Genomic DNA, 13,444 nt, shown 5'->3' on the forward strand with positions numbered 1-13,444 from the left:
GATGTTGAGCATCATTTCATGTGCCTGTAGGCCATCTGGATGTCCTCTTTGGAGAAGTGTCTGTTCATGTCTTCTGCCCATTTCTTCACTGGGTTATTTATTTTTTGGATGTGGAGTTTGTAAAAAAATTTTTTTAAAAAACTGGTTAGAGCCATATGTATGAACCTGACAAAAATGTTCAGAGTAATACAGAATTACCAAACAATTAGCAGAGTACTATATAATATGACTATATTCGTATTTATTTATTTTTTATATATTTTTTACTTTAAAAAACAAAGAAAGAAAAGAAATATGGTCTATATTACTTATATTTGTTATAAGCATAGGGAAAATATGGAATACTTATGTTAATACTAATTATCACAGGTAGAACTCAGGGAAGAATACAAATATTATTAACTTTTGCTTTTTATCTTCTCTAATGTTTGCTTATAAAATAGATGTACTTTTACAGTGTAAAAATTCAGTAAAGAAAAATAGTTTATTAATTAAAACTACATAGCATATAATATTTTGATAAATATACAAGATGTTTATGTATACCAGGGGACCTCGATTTTTTTTTAGATTTTTAAAATTTATTTTGGAGAGAGAAAGCATGAGCAGGGGAGAGGCAGAGAGAGGGGTGGACAGAGAATCTGAAGCAGGCTCCAGGCTCTGTGCTGACAGCAGTGAGCCTGATGTGGGGCTTGAACTCACAAACCATGAGATCATAACCTGAGCTGTAGTTGGACAGTCAACCAACTGAGCCACCCGAGTGCCCCCAGAGGGCCCAGATTTTTATCGCCATTCAAAATGAAAAAAGTGACATTTTAAATCAATTATGTGATTTCAATATTGGGTTGATCTAAGGTTGTTCCTTTAACCTATGTATGAGGAAAATGAGAGCCACATGCGCATAGCAGTTTCTTGGTATATGACCATTGACTAAATGAATAAATGCATTAATTTCTAGGCAAACAATGAGCCAAGTACTTGCCCAAATCACAGGTAGGTAGGGGCAAAGACTCATCTAGAATCCAGATCTTCCAATTCCAGGTCCAGGGCTCTCTTTCCATGACCACATAGGCTTGGAAAACCAAAGGGGAGAAAGAAGTTTGTGTTGCCTGAAACAGTGATAAGTTTATCTAGAAAACTTATAAATATTCCAGCTCTAAATTAGACTATGGCAAAAATCATAGTGAAGAACCATTAATTATGCTTTCCTCTTAGAAATTTTATTTTTTGTTTGTTTTGAGTTTTTATGCTTTTGTGTTTTGTTTTTTTGAAGCATGCAAAATAGTGCTTAGAAATTAATTTTAAACACATGAGAGACAAGACAATACCTAATAACCAGATTATTATCTGTATTGTTGTATTCTGGAGCCTTCTGCTCTGTCAGAAGGAGGACAGTGACCACAAACCATCTTGCACGGCTTCTATTGTGAGACTCCCTGTGGTCCTTTCCAAACACTAAATAAAGCATCAATATGGCAACCCAGTTGTTCCTTTTTGTGGAACATTTGATTAGCACCTTTTCTGGACTTTCCTACACCCCAAAACTTCCTCTCTTGCCCTCTACTCATTCAGGCTCATCAAAAGCATCCACTGACGTAGCTTAGAGTCCATTCATAAATTAACCATAGTTATTGCAGCCACCAAATTTCCCCCTTGACCTTCAACTCCCACTCTCTTCCCCAACACACAGTTCCCTTTTTACTAATATTCAGACTCTCTTACCAAAAAGTGACCTTTACTTTCACTCTCACCTAGCAGATCCAAAGAATAGTTTCACTTTGTGATAATCTCCTCCCGGTTAGTTCTTCTTCAGATACATTATTTTCCAACACAGTTCTGGTTTTTCTCTTTAATAAAGTCTGAGCAGAGGACTTGGAATGGCTGACTAGTCTAGCCTGGCATTCCAGAAATCTGATGGATGAAAAGAGACACAAAACTCTTTGACGGAATAAAAACAAAGCAAACAAACACACCAAAAATCTGTTTAAGAAGGGATAGCCAGCGTGCCTGTTTGCTGGCCACAATTCCCTGGTCAATAAATCAATCATGTAGTAAGTGTCAGCCAGAGTTCTTTTTGAATTAGATTGTTCTGTCATAGAAGGACGTTTTCTAATCAGCAGTTCGTTAGTAGTTACCAAAAGCACCATGGGAACTGGAAGCCTGCTGGTCAGGGCTTGTGCGTTCAGGGATCTCTTCATGCATCCAGAGACTGCCAGTGGTCCTGCAGCTGCCAAAACTCTGTGTAAAGATGAAAAACGTTGCTTAGAAGCGTGGAAAATCCCCTCAGCCTGACAAGTTCTAACTAGGTACAGTTTTGAGAAATTGGGTCTAAATAAAGACTGTTGAGGGCCCTACCATATCGTTTTTGAGAAATCTTGGACTGCAAAGAGTCCTATTCTTAAAGAGTATGCAAAGGGAATCTGTCATTTTCATAGTGTCTTCTTGGTAAAAATTCTTCTGCAGTGCTCCTAGGAACCCACTGCCATTTGCTTGGTACTCTCAGGTGGGGATGGTGTCACCTGTTTGAGTGAGAATTGTTCAGAGGAAGGTCCTTGAGCACGTCTGTATCCATGCGGGGGCAGTAAAGGAACTGATTCAAAGTGGTCTCCATGCATTGACGTACAAACAGAAGAGCTGCCAAATGCCACCCCAATGTTGCCAGGGAAGGGCTCTGCCTCTGACTGTAGTTTCTGAGAGGGGACACAGTGACCAGGAAACCACGAGCCCAAGGAGTGCCGTTGCGTGATTGAGAAACACGAGCTCCTTCTTCTGGGTGTACGCAGTCTCCCCAGGGCTGTTGGTGTGGCAATGTGGGGAATGGCGACGTTCTGCCTTCCCTGCTCTCACACAGCACCCAGAGCAACTAACTGCACTCAGTTCCCCTGACAAGTTACCTTGTCACCCCAAAGTCACCCCAGAAAGATCAAGCTCCCTTAGCTTCCTTTCTTATTAAAGGTATTAAAGGGAGGAATCCCTTCTGAGCATTGTGAATTCGGGTTTCCGTGATCTGTTTTCTCTTCTCTGGAACATTCTTCTCTAGGCGTTGCAGCTTGGCACACACAATCAGTTCCAGCTGAGTGTGGGAGAATTTGGGAGATAAAAATCAGTTCAGTTATAACTTTAATCTCACATCTCTCAACTTGTCAGGGGCCGAAAATTTTAATCAATAGTTGCCAGCTGCCACTTCTCTAATCCATTGGCCCCTAGCTCACGGCCAGGACTTGTGGGGGTCCGTGTTTCCTCTGCCCATTGACCTCTGCCGGGCAGGGGCATCGCCAAGCTACAAGAGGAACAGCATTCTTTTCTTAGAGGCTTCATGCCTGAATTCTTTTACTTTTAAATAAAAATTGCTGTCAATAGCTGTCATAAATATTTTATTAAACTTCTCCTAGCTCTTGCCCTTGCTGGTTCTCTGAGAGTTTGCCCCTCTCTCCATGCCCAGGCACACTTCCCAGCGTTCCTTTTCTCTGGAGTGTCTCTAGACTTTCTTCTCCCTGGTGTTCCAGCCTGCAGAGTCGCTCTCTTCCCTCCCACCCCACACAGGGCTCGCCCTCGGACCTGACGCGTTGCCTCTCCGTTCTCGCAGGGTGTTTTTTATTTTGTTTGAGAGTTTCACCAGATCATCTCTTAAGTTTTTTACAACTTTGTATTTCTAGCCGTCATTGGATCTGTGCCCTTTTCAAGAGAGTTCTTTAGAAGTTTTACATGTCAAAGATAATATCTTTCTGAGGAACCTCCCTAATTCTTCATTTTTACTTAAAAAGATTTAAATACTTCAGAGCGATGTATTTGTGACGTAAAGTCTAGGCTCATAATGCACACCATAGTCACTTTTGAGAGGACAGGTTGTTTTCAGAAAGTATTCCATGACTTTGTTAACGTTCTCTTTGACCCTATTCAGGTTTTCCAAACAGATACTAAAATTTTAATTATTTTAAAGCAGTTAATCTTCTTCATCAGTATTTGGCCCTCGTTGCATCATCTTCTGAGCCATGTTTATTAATGAATCTGACAGCAAATTCACTAATAAGTGTGTTTTTAGGAATGTGAGCTCCACAGGAGCAGGGATTTTCTTTTTGTTGTTGTTGTTGTTGTTCATTGATAAATTGTGCCAGCCATCCAGAAGAGCAGCTGGCACACAGCAGGTGTTCAATAATTACCCCTGAATATCTGAATGATAAAGATCCCACCTTTTTTTTCTTTTTGCTTTTTGCTTTTCTACCTCTGTAGAACTGTGAAGATGATTTCATAAGCAAATAATATGCTTTGGGTTGTTTTTTCTCTAAATGCAATTCTTTATAATGAAAGTCATGTACCACTTTTTGATCTATTTCCATAAGCTTGTGTAACTTTCCTGTGGCTCATTGCTTTTGCTTTAGCATTTTGGTTTGAAAAGCCTTTAAAAATGTTGTTGCCATTGTTTACATTTTCTTTCTTGTAATTTACAAAAACAAACAAACAAACAAAACCCCAACAAAATGAAGTCTTTCCTAGCCCAGATTCCTAAGAGAAACCAAATATTTATACTGACCCAGAAATGTGTCTATTATCTATACCCTTTAGTTCTCTAGAATCTATTTTTCTAAACATAACAAAACATTTTTATTGCAACTCAATTTTTAAAATTGCTTTTTGCCTACCTACAATCTTAGTGAAGTTTTCACATGTGTGTTCATTCAGCGAAGCAAGATTTGTCCTCACAGGGAGTTTTCTCTCTACAGCTTAAATCACTTTCATATTAGTGGGTCTATATCATGGCATTCCACTGCTCGCACGTGAAGTCTTTGCCTTTCTTATATGGTTCTTCTTATTAATTAAAATAATGTTAGCAATCCTCATTTCTCTTTCATGATGGCTAACAGTTTTTGAGAAGGATTCCTAAATTTGCCCTCAAATTCCTTCAGAATCTTTGGGTGAATCCCAATTTTTGGTTTATATGTAGCTTTATAGCTAGACTTAAACTAGATTCTGCATGTGCTTGAGCTTGGACTTAGGTGTTGAGGAACACCCAAAATCTTTAACAGGAAAGTTGAAAATCAATTTTCTTAGCTCTGAACATTTATCTGCTTGGTTTTTTTTTTTTTCTTACATTCTTCTTTTAATTCCAGTTAGTCCACATACAGTGTTATATTAGTTTCTGGTATACAATATAATGATTCAACAATTCCATGCATCAGCTTTTACATTGCACTGATAGTCCCATTGCTTTCTAACTGTTTTTTGCCTGTCTTTGGTGTACTTTTTTGTACATTTGACTCTTTCTTTTCTTACTGTCTTTTTTTTTTAATGATACTTTTTGAAGGAAGACAAGCCAACAAAGAAACACACACTGTTTTTTAAAAAGACCTACCCATACCAGTGTCACTGTGATCTATTCTAATGCTTTACCTTTGGCAGTCTACACATAGTCCCTGCTCAGTGGAATGCCTTGGTTAAGAGCTCACCTTGGGTAAATGAGTTCATCTCCGTGAACCTCAGTTTCTTCAACTGTAAGACAAGGGATTCAGTTCCAATCTCAGGAGAGACATCTATGGGTTGAATGAGATAAAGCATTTACAATGTTCAGTGCATGCTGGGTTCAGTAAATGCTGCCATCTCTATGAGTAGCCTGGCCAGGACAACTTGATGTTTGTCGTATTTCAACAAACATCCTTGAATGAGGGTAAATGTCATATCTTTAGCTTAACACTACTGTTTCCCATCTCACCTGTCACCACTTATAAAAACTATCACCTCATTCACCTCTTGGTCCCAACTTTTATTACAGAGTGCTACCCGGCCTTTGAAGATTTTCCTTTTTCCATTGGATCTCTGAAATACCATTGATATGTGAGATTCACGTCTACTGCCATGTATTTTGACCTACCCAGTTTTAGTAATTCCTTTTCCAGTCTCTGTATAGTTGCATTTATACAATAATAGAGTTGCTTTAATATCAATCCTGTAAAGATATATGAAAAACAAAAACGAATTTTATACCAAATAATAAAATTATTTATCCTTGCTGAATTCTCACCTAATTCATGATCCTTGATAATTCCCATCTGAATTCAATGTTTTGATATTTTGTAGAAACAAAAAGAAGCCAGTGTTTTTTTCCCATTTCACTTACAAATAAATAATCCATTCTCTATACTCAGAAATGAGTAGACAAGGTCCATATAATTTTGTTTTATAACTTTTGCTACTAAAAGTAATACTGTGATAAAAACTGATTTTAACCCCTGTGTTGTTTCTGATGTCAAAGGTCATATCCTTGTGTGAATAAAACAGGTAAGAAATAAAAGGGAAAAAAATCCCCTTTTATGCATCTTTCTTTCTTTTCAAAACTCATCCAAAAAGATGAGGACAGTCTTGACTGATCTCTCAAGTTAATGGGCCTTACACAAAGAAGTCTTAAGAAATATTTGCTGAATTAAAAGAGAAAAAAGACTCTGTGAGACTTTTGTTTTTTCTATTGTGCATGGATTTTAACACTAATCCATATTTCCAAATGTAGGCTTCTATAATATGAGAAGTTCAACAGAGCTGATGTGTTTATTCTAAGTCCACAGGAAGGTGAAATGACAGCCATTACAGAGCAAAGTGAAGACATTCAAAATGAGGTGTTTTGTTTTGTTTTTTTTTTTAGTTTTGTGTTTTTTCTTACTTAGGCTTTAAATATTATGGTGAAAATAGCTCATTTGTTTTCCTGGAATGGCTAGAACGGACCATCAAAGTAACTGATTCATACAAATGCTCTTCTCCACATTCATTTAGAAAAGTAAAACAAAACAGTCATCTTTGTTTTGGTCTGCATTAATCCTACAAATCCCAAAGAAGATTTATTGTTCTGTGTCTTTAGTGTCTGTTACATAATGAAATGCTAATTTCATTTTCATAAAGTGATTCCTACATTGAGCATGAGATAATTTAAAAATCAAACCAGATTTTATTTTGTAGGTTTAATATTTTAAGTGCTCTTTTATTTTAAAATAATTTCAAACAACAAAAATTTCTAAGTGTGTACAAAGTTCTTTATATTCCTGAGCCATTCTGAAATAAATTATCACTTGATGACTTAATGTGCATTTCCTACAACCAAGGACAATTCTTCTGTGTGACTACAAGCTAATCACCTATCTGAGAGGAAAAACTTTTCCTCTACCTTCTTGTAGGGTAGTTCAGTATAAGGAGCCTGCTAATTTAACTGACAAAGGCTGCTTAACAGGAGAAAAGTAATGTACTCTTATTAGTGTTTCTAACGTGCTACTCAGTGCACAGGAGTTCACAGAAAAGAAGAGAAACATAAAGAGGCAGATTCAATAACTGATATTTACTTCTTAACAAAGGAGAGAGGGTGTGAGCTTCACAGGGAGATAAATCATAGAGAAGTGAGTCGGAATATATGGGGGAACCAGTGGATCATAAGGGTCATTTTAGTAAGGTTTATTTATGCAGATTCATTCAGTGCTGGCTCCCCATCTCTGTGGATAGAAGTTTCTCTTTTTATACCGATTCACGAGAGGAGTGAAATTTATGCCACCTTCACAAAGGGATGTTTATCTTCTGCTTTTAGAGAAGGGCACAGAATTCTTCCTGTATTTGTCTAGTCTTAATTGCCTTCAGCTTAAAATAATCCTATGTCAAAGTGATATAAAACCAGAAAATGAACATTGGTATAAAACTACCATCTAATCTTCAAACCCATTCAATTTTTTTTTGCCAATTATCTTGTTCATACCTTTCATAGGAAAAAATGATGCTACTCAGGATCATGGATTGCATTTATATTTTATGATTTTAAGCCTCTTTTAATCTGAGATAGTTCCCAATCTTTCCTTTTCTTTACTTTCATGACCTGACACTTTAGATTATGGCCTGATATTCAGTAGAATGTCTCTCAATTGGCTTTTGTCTAATGTGTCTGCATAATTAGATTCAGATTATGCATTTTGGGCAAAAATACCACAAATATAAAATTATTTTTCTTTCAGTGCATCTTACAGATGGCTACAGTTTGGATTTTTCTCATTACAGGTGATTTTAACCCTGATCATTTGACTAAGGTGGTGCGTGGCAAGATTCTCCAATATAAAGTTACTCTTTACTATTTCCTTCAGTATTCACTAAGTATTGACAGAAGGGCGTTCCTATGAATTATGCAAATATCCCATTTTTCATAAAAATTTTAGCCCCTAGTTTTAGCATCCATTGATATTTCCTATTCAATTATTTCTGTGATGTCTGCAAAGGATTGATTGTCTAATCCATAATTTCTTATACATTTATTAGTAGGCATTCCAATGTAAAGAAAAGGCGTCTCCTGTTCTTATTTATGTTTGTTTTGAAATATTTATAAGTATAAATTAATGAGTTCCTATTGTACTTAATGAGTCATAATACATTCTTCTTATTTATTTTGATGCTAAAATTGTTCCATTTCTAACCAGTCTTTTGAATACTTTTAATTTCTGGCACAAAAAGTTTCATCAATTCACATTCATATGAATGTTACAAAAAAAAGGGAATATGGACTATGGACATTTTTAATAAACCAACTTGCTACTACAGGAGGAAATCTATTTGGTACAGGTATATTACATAAATGTTAAACAGTGAATGCAACTTAAAAAAGACTTTACTATAAAGAAATACAATTTTTCCTAAGTTTTAAAAAAGAAAATAAACATAAATGAGAGGCAGTTATTACACATGTGTACACCACACACATCTCTTTCTCTCCCTCAAAATTCAAAATGAAAATGTGAACATCGGAAACTAGTTTTCCACCTGAACTGAATGCAGAGTGCCCTCTAGAGGCTTCATTCAATCAGTGCAGGATTTCCAACTGCGGATGAACCTACTTAAATTTCTGTAGGTTTTCAGACACAGTTGTTATTACATGCATAGGATTACTCCACATATAATAATAAATGATCATGAGTTGATTCAGCATAGGAGGGACCACCTATAACAGAACTAACACAAATGATCTGGCAAAAACTTGTACCTAATCAATTAGACAAAAATTGAAACATGCCTTCAGGAGATAGGAAAAGACATTAAATTATCATATCAGTTTGTAACTTTTGATAAAGCTATTATGAAATCTTCCAAAAATTTCTCACAGAACGAATGTCTTCATACCTGATTCCATTATTTCCTCAATATGCAGAGCCAAACTGGTATAGATTCTGATGGGCAAGTTACCTCACTTGCCAGTCTTCATTAGCTTGCTGTATGCCGCTGCAGATCCAGAGACTACACAGAAATTAAAACCAAGAATGGCAACCATGTCTTGAAATGAAACTCCAAAACAGATGTGGAAAAAAAATCACATTTAAGCTGATATAGTTTAAATAAATATTTAATGAACAACTAAGTAGAAAGGTAAACTATTTCTACTGTAAAATTTTTATACAGCTCTCAAGTATATAGTCTTTAAATTACCTAATGTCTCAGATATAGTTATTAAAAGCATCTCTTTCTCACCATCTTTGATATAATTTAAAATAATTTGAACAAAATCGTTTTACCAATAGCTGTTCCATTAAAAAGAATAATAATAAAAGACCTTTCAAATATTTGTCCCAATGAGGGACTCCTGGGTGGCTCAGTCAGTTGAGTGTCCAACTACGGCTCAGGTCATGATCTCATGGTTCACAAGTCAGAGTCCCATGCCAGGCTCTCTGCTGACAGCTCTGAGCCTGGAGTCTGCTTTGGATTCTGTGTCTCCCTTTCTCTCTCCCCCTCTCCCACTCACACACGCTCTCTCTCTCAGAAATACATAAACATTAAAAAAAAATCAAATATTTATCCCAGTGAAATTCAGCTTTAACAATACTGATTTAAGAGAACAGTTTTAAAATGATATTGTTTCATTGTCTAATGGTAACTTTTACCTAAATACATAGTCAATTAACATCACTGAGATGCAAGGGAAAATACTATAATTATTAGACATGATTCAAAATTTAGTCTTTCAGTCATCTTAGTCACACTTTGGTATTGTACAGAGACGTGATACATTTTATGAAATTAAAAGAAAACTATAGAAAACATAAGAATGTGGTTATATAGGCACCTGGGTGACTCAGTAGGTTAAGCATCTGTCTCTTGATTTTGGCTCAGGTCATGATCTCAAGGTTTGTGAGATCAAGCCCCTAGTTGGGCTCTACGCTGACAGTATAGATGTTGTTTAGGATTCTCTTTTCCCCTCAATCTCTGCCTCTCCGTTGCTTTCTATCTCCCTTTCTCGCTCTCTCAAAAATAAAATAAGTAAATATAAAAAAATATATGGTTACATCAGACGAGTATACCAAACTTAGCTTATCTTCTTTGCATTTTTGATATAGTCGCAACTGTAAAATATATCAGTTAATGTTTCTGTTGAAATTCTTATTTCTAAGAACATTGTAGGGGAGGAAAATTCTTTCCTCTGACCATTTTAGGTCTTGGCTGACAAGAGACATCTTTCGAGAGAAAAACATACAAATGTTCATGTGATATGGGAGCCCTTGTATGGAAATGAAGACCCAAAGAAATGGCAAAACCTAAATACTTTTCCACTAGGTTGAATAAAGAGAAGCTTTTGGGAAATACAAAATATGTTAAAAGAAGGCTAAAGGAAGATAAGAATTGTTTTGACAAGGTCTGTTTATACAGAACTCTTTCAGTCTTCCTGTCCTTGGTAATAAGAACCTTCTTTTTCTTCTGGTACAGGGAGGACATCTTTCAAAGGGAGTCTTATCTCCTGTTTTCAGGACGAAAAGGAGAGAGCAGATCACTCCTCCTACATCTGCTATTTTTCAAGTGACTTTAGCCTCAGAAATAATCCTGATGCTGAAGTGGCATAGTTTGAAGGATAGTCAGCCACCCTTCAAAATTAACAATAAAATATATAACTTTTCTGTGCATGTGTAGCTGGTTTAATTTTGTCTTCATCCAGATGTTCATCAATATGCCAATATGAATATATTTACACTACAGAACAATGGTTCAAAAGCATTGACTAGATGATGCAAATGTTAGAGTAAATGACATGGTTTTCTTGACTTAAAAATGAAAGCTCAACTTGTTCATAATGCTGGTTAGGAACTGTGTTTTCTATCACCTCAATCTTATGATTATTCACTTTTTATAGTCTGCTTCTTCAAGAGAGTGAAATTTTAAATAAATTTAAAAAACCCTTGATGATCGTATTCCATATTAAAGCAAAAATAACAAAAATGCCAAGGAATCTACTCCCCCATTGAGCCATAAAGCTATTAAGCTATGTTCTCCTATATCCCTGTCAGTGAGTGCATTTTGTGTTTTTCTTAACTTTGTAATAAGTGGTAGGCAGAGCAGTGATGTTTGTATGACCCCTTCATGTTTCTCCTTTTCCTCTCCTACGATCCCTGCTCCCGGAGGTAGAGAAACTCACACCTTAACATTCTGTGCTCTCCCGGCTCAGCTTGTTCATGAGGTCTCGTATGGTGTCATTTTCCTCTTAATAAAAATCTCAGAAAGAGTGTTAGGAGAGAATCATGCTTAATATTTGCCTTTGGATAAGGCTTTACCCCTATTTATATTTCTTCTCAAGTATTGATCTGTGAGTTTAATTCCAGGGAATTGGAAAGGATTTCTTAACTCAGAAATACCTCCTGAACCCTGCTTATTACTGATGACTGAAACTACACTTTGTAGCAGAAAGGTGTGTCCTTGTCACAATACTTATAGCCTTTAAGCCTTTGTCCGCTCCTTTTTTCAGAGGCAGATGTATTGAAGTGAGGAGGAAAGAAATAACAGATACCATGGAAAAAATGCATCTAGAAAAGACAGAGGAGAAGCCTACGCATGACTTTTTAATAAGGCTTCTCCTTCAGTACCGCTTTTTATCTTTATTGCCTTCAGATCTAGTTGTTCTTGACTCTTTGTCCTCTTATGCAGTATTTAATAATCCAAGCAAGGATCTGGGCTGCAAGCATAAGCAAGCTAAACCTGTCTGCCTCCAGAGGTTTGTAATCTAATGGAGAATACATGTAAGTATTCACACAATTACAAGAAAGTGTGAACGCTTTGTAATGGGAGAAACAGAGGTTGCTGTGGAAATACGTAGACAGACTATCTCATACAATCTAGGAGTCAGTTTCCCTCCCATAGTTAGGGTGAAAATCATAGGATGGCTAACATTATGCCAGACAAAAAGGTAAATGCATGCACATATGAGAGTATCTTCTGACAAAACAGTGTGTGCTCACGGAAACTGTGTCTTATCTCCATCTGTCACTCTGCCCTTGTGAATGAGAGTGTTTCACCTGTGCAGAACAGCTCCAATGAAGAGGTCAGCTCAGTAGGATGCGTGTGGGAGGCTGTGGTTTCTAGGTAACTTTGCTCACGGGTGCCCTTTCATGGCCTGAACAGCGCCTGCAAGCTGCACTACATGTCTGCTCCAATCTGGCTTCTCTGCCCGCATGTTCATCCTAGCCACAGCCACTAGGGGCTTGGCTGACTTGGGCAAGTGGCATGTCACTTCAGCAACCTCGCACATTACACAGGCTGAGAGGGTGTGAACGGGGATCCAGCCAAGAATGCAAACTGAGTGCTGCAACAGAGGCCAGGTTTGTAAGAAATACCCCATCTCTGGGCTTGCGTATTAGATATGCAAAGACCATTTTTAGACACTTATTTAAATTATTAAACCACATAGCTTGGGTAAAACTTTAGAAAGATCTATTTTTGCCTAAGGCCAATGCTACTTGAAAAATTTTCCGAGCAAACATTATGTCTTCTACCACCTCCTTAAGCCACAACTGTTAAAATTCCTAATTACTAAAATTATTAAGACATCATGACTTATTCATCGAAAACACATATACACAAAGTAATTTTTTTTAATGTTTACTCATTTTTAAGAGAGAGAAAGAGAGAGACAGAGCATGAGTGTGGAGAGGCAGAGAGAGGAGACACAGAATCCAAAGCAGGCTTCAGGTTCTGAACTGTCAGTGCAGAGCTGAACATAGGGTTCAAACTCATGAACCATGAATTATGACCTGAACCGAGGTCAAAGGCTTAATCGACTGAGCCACACAGACGCCCCCACAAAGTAATTTTTATTGAGTAGTTTATTTCTCTCCAAATTGGCCAAGAACATGCTCAGAATGCTAATCATAATAACAAAATGTAAAACCTAAAAGTGACTCCTTGATTATAGTCTTTTAGACAACTCTTCTCATTCTGAGTCACCAAAGATTACAGTTCCTGGGCTTTGCACATCTGGAAGCATTTCCATTATAGAAGAACTTGCTATCGATTTTTTTTCCTTGTCTTATATTTTCAAATGTGCTTTGTTCTCCAGAATCTTCCCTAAAAAGTCTTGGCTTAGGATGTAAGATCAAAGCATAAAATGTGACCTTGGCAGCAGGCTGGGAGAGAATGTGGACATAGGAGGTGGGCGAGTGTGTGGAGGAAGGAAGAACAT

The 13,444-nt window shown here is 36.9% G+C and overlaps 1 protein-coding gene and 1 long non-coding RNA gene across 2 annotated transcripts in view; both read left to right on the forward strand.

The window, feature by feature from the left end:
* TNIP3 (TNFAIP3 interacting protein 3) overlaps positions 1 to 13,444 on the forward strand; it is a 65,105-nt gene that overhangs the window by 26,778 nt on the left and 24,883 nt on the right. The window lies entirely within an intron of this gene.
* On the forward strand, positions 2,151 to 6,009 carry LOC115293786. The gene is made up of 2 exons (XR_003909597.1): positions 2,151 to 2,306; positions 5,768 to 6,009. It is a non-coding gene; the product is annotated as an uncharacterized LOC115293786 (long non-coding RNA).

The sequence above is a fragment of the Suricata suricatta genome, chromosome 1 (genome assembly GCF_006229205.1).
Source record: "Suricata suricatta isolate VVHF042 chromosome 1, meerkat_22Aug2017_6uvM2_HiC, whole genome shotgun sequence".
In the NCBI taxonomy this organism is placed as follows: Eukaryota; Metazoa; Chordata; class Mammalia; order Carnivora; family Herpestidae; genus Suricata; species Suricata suricatta.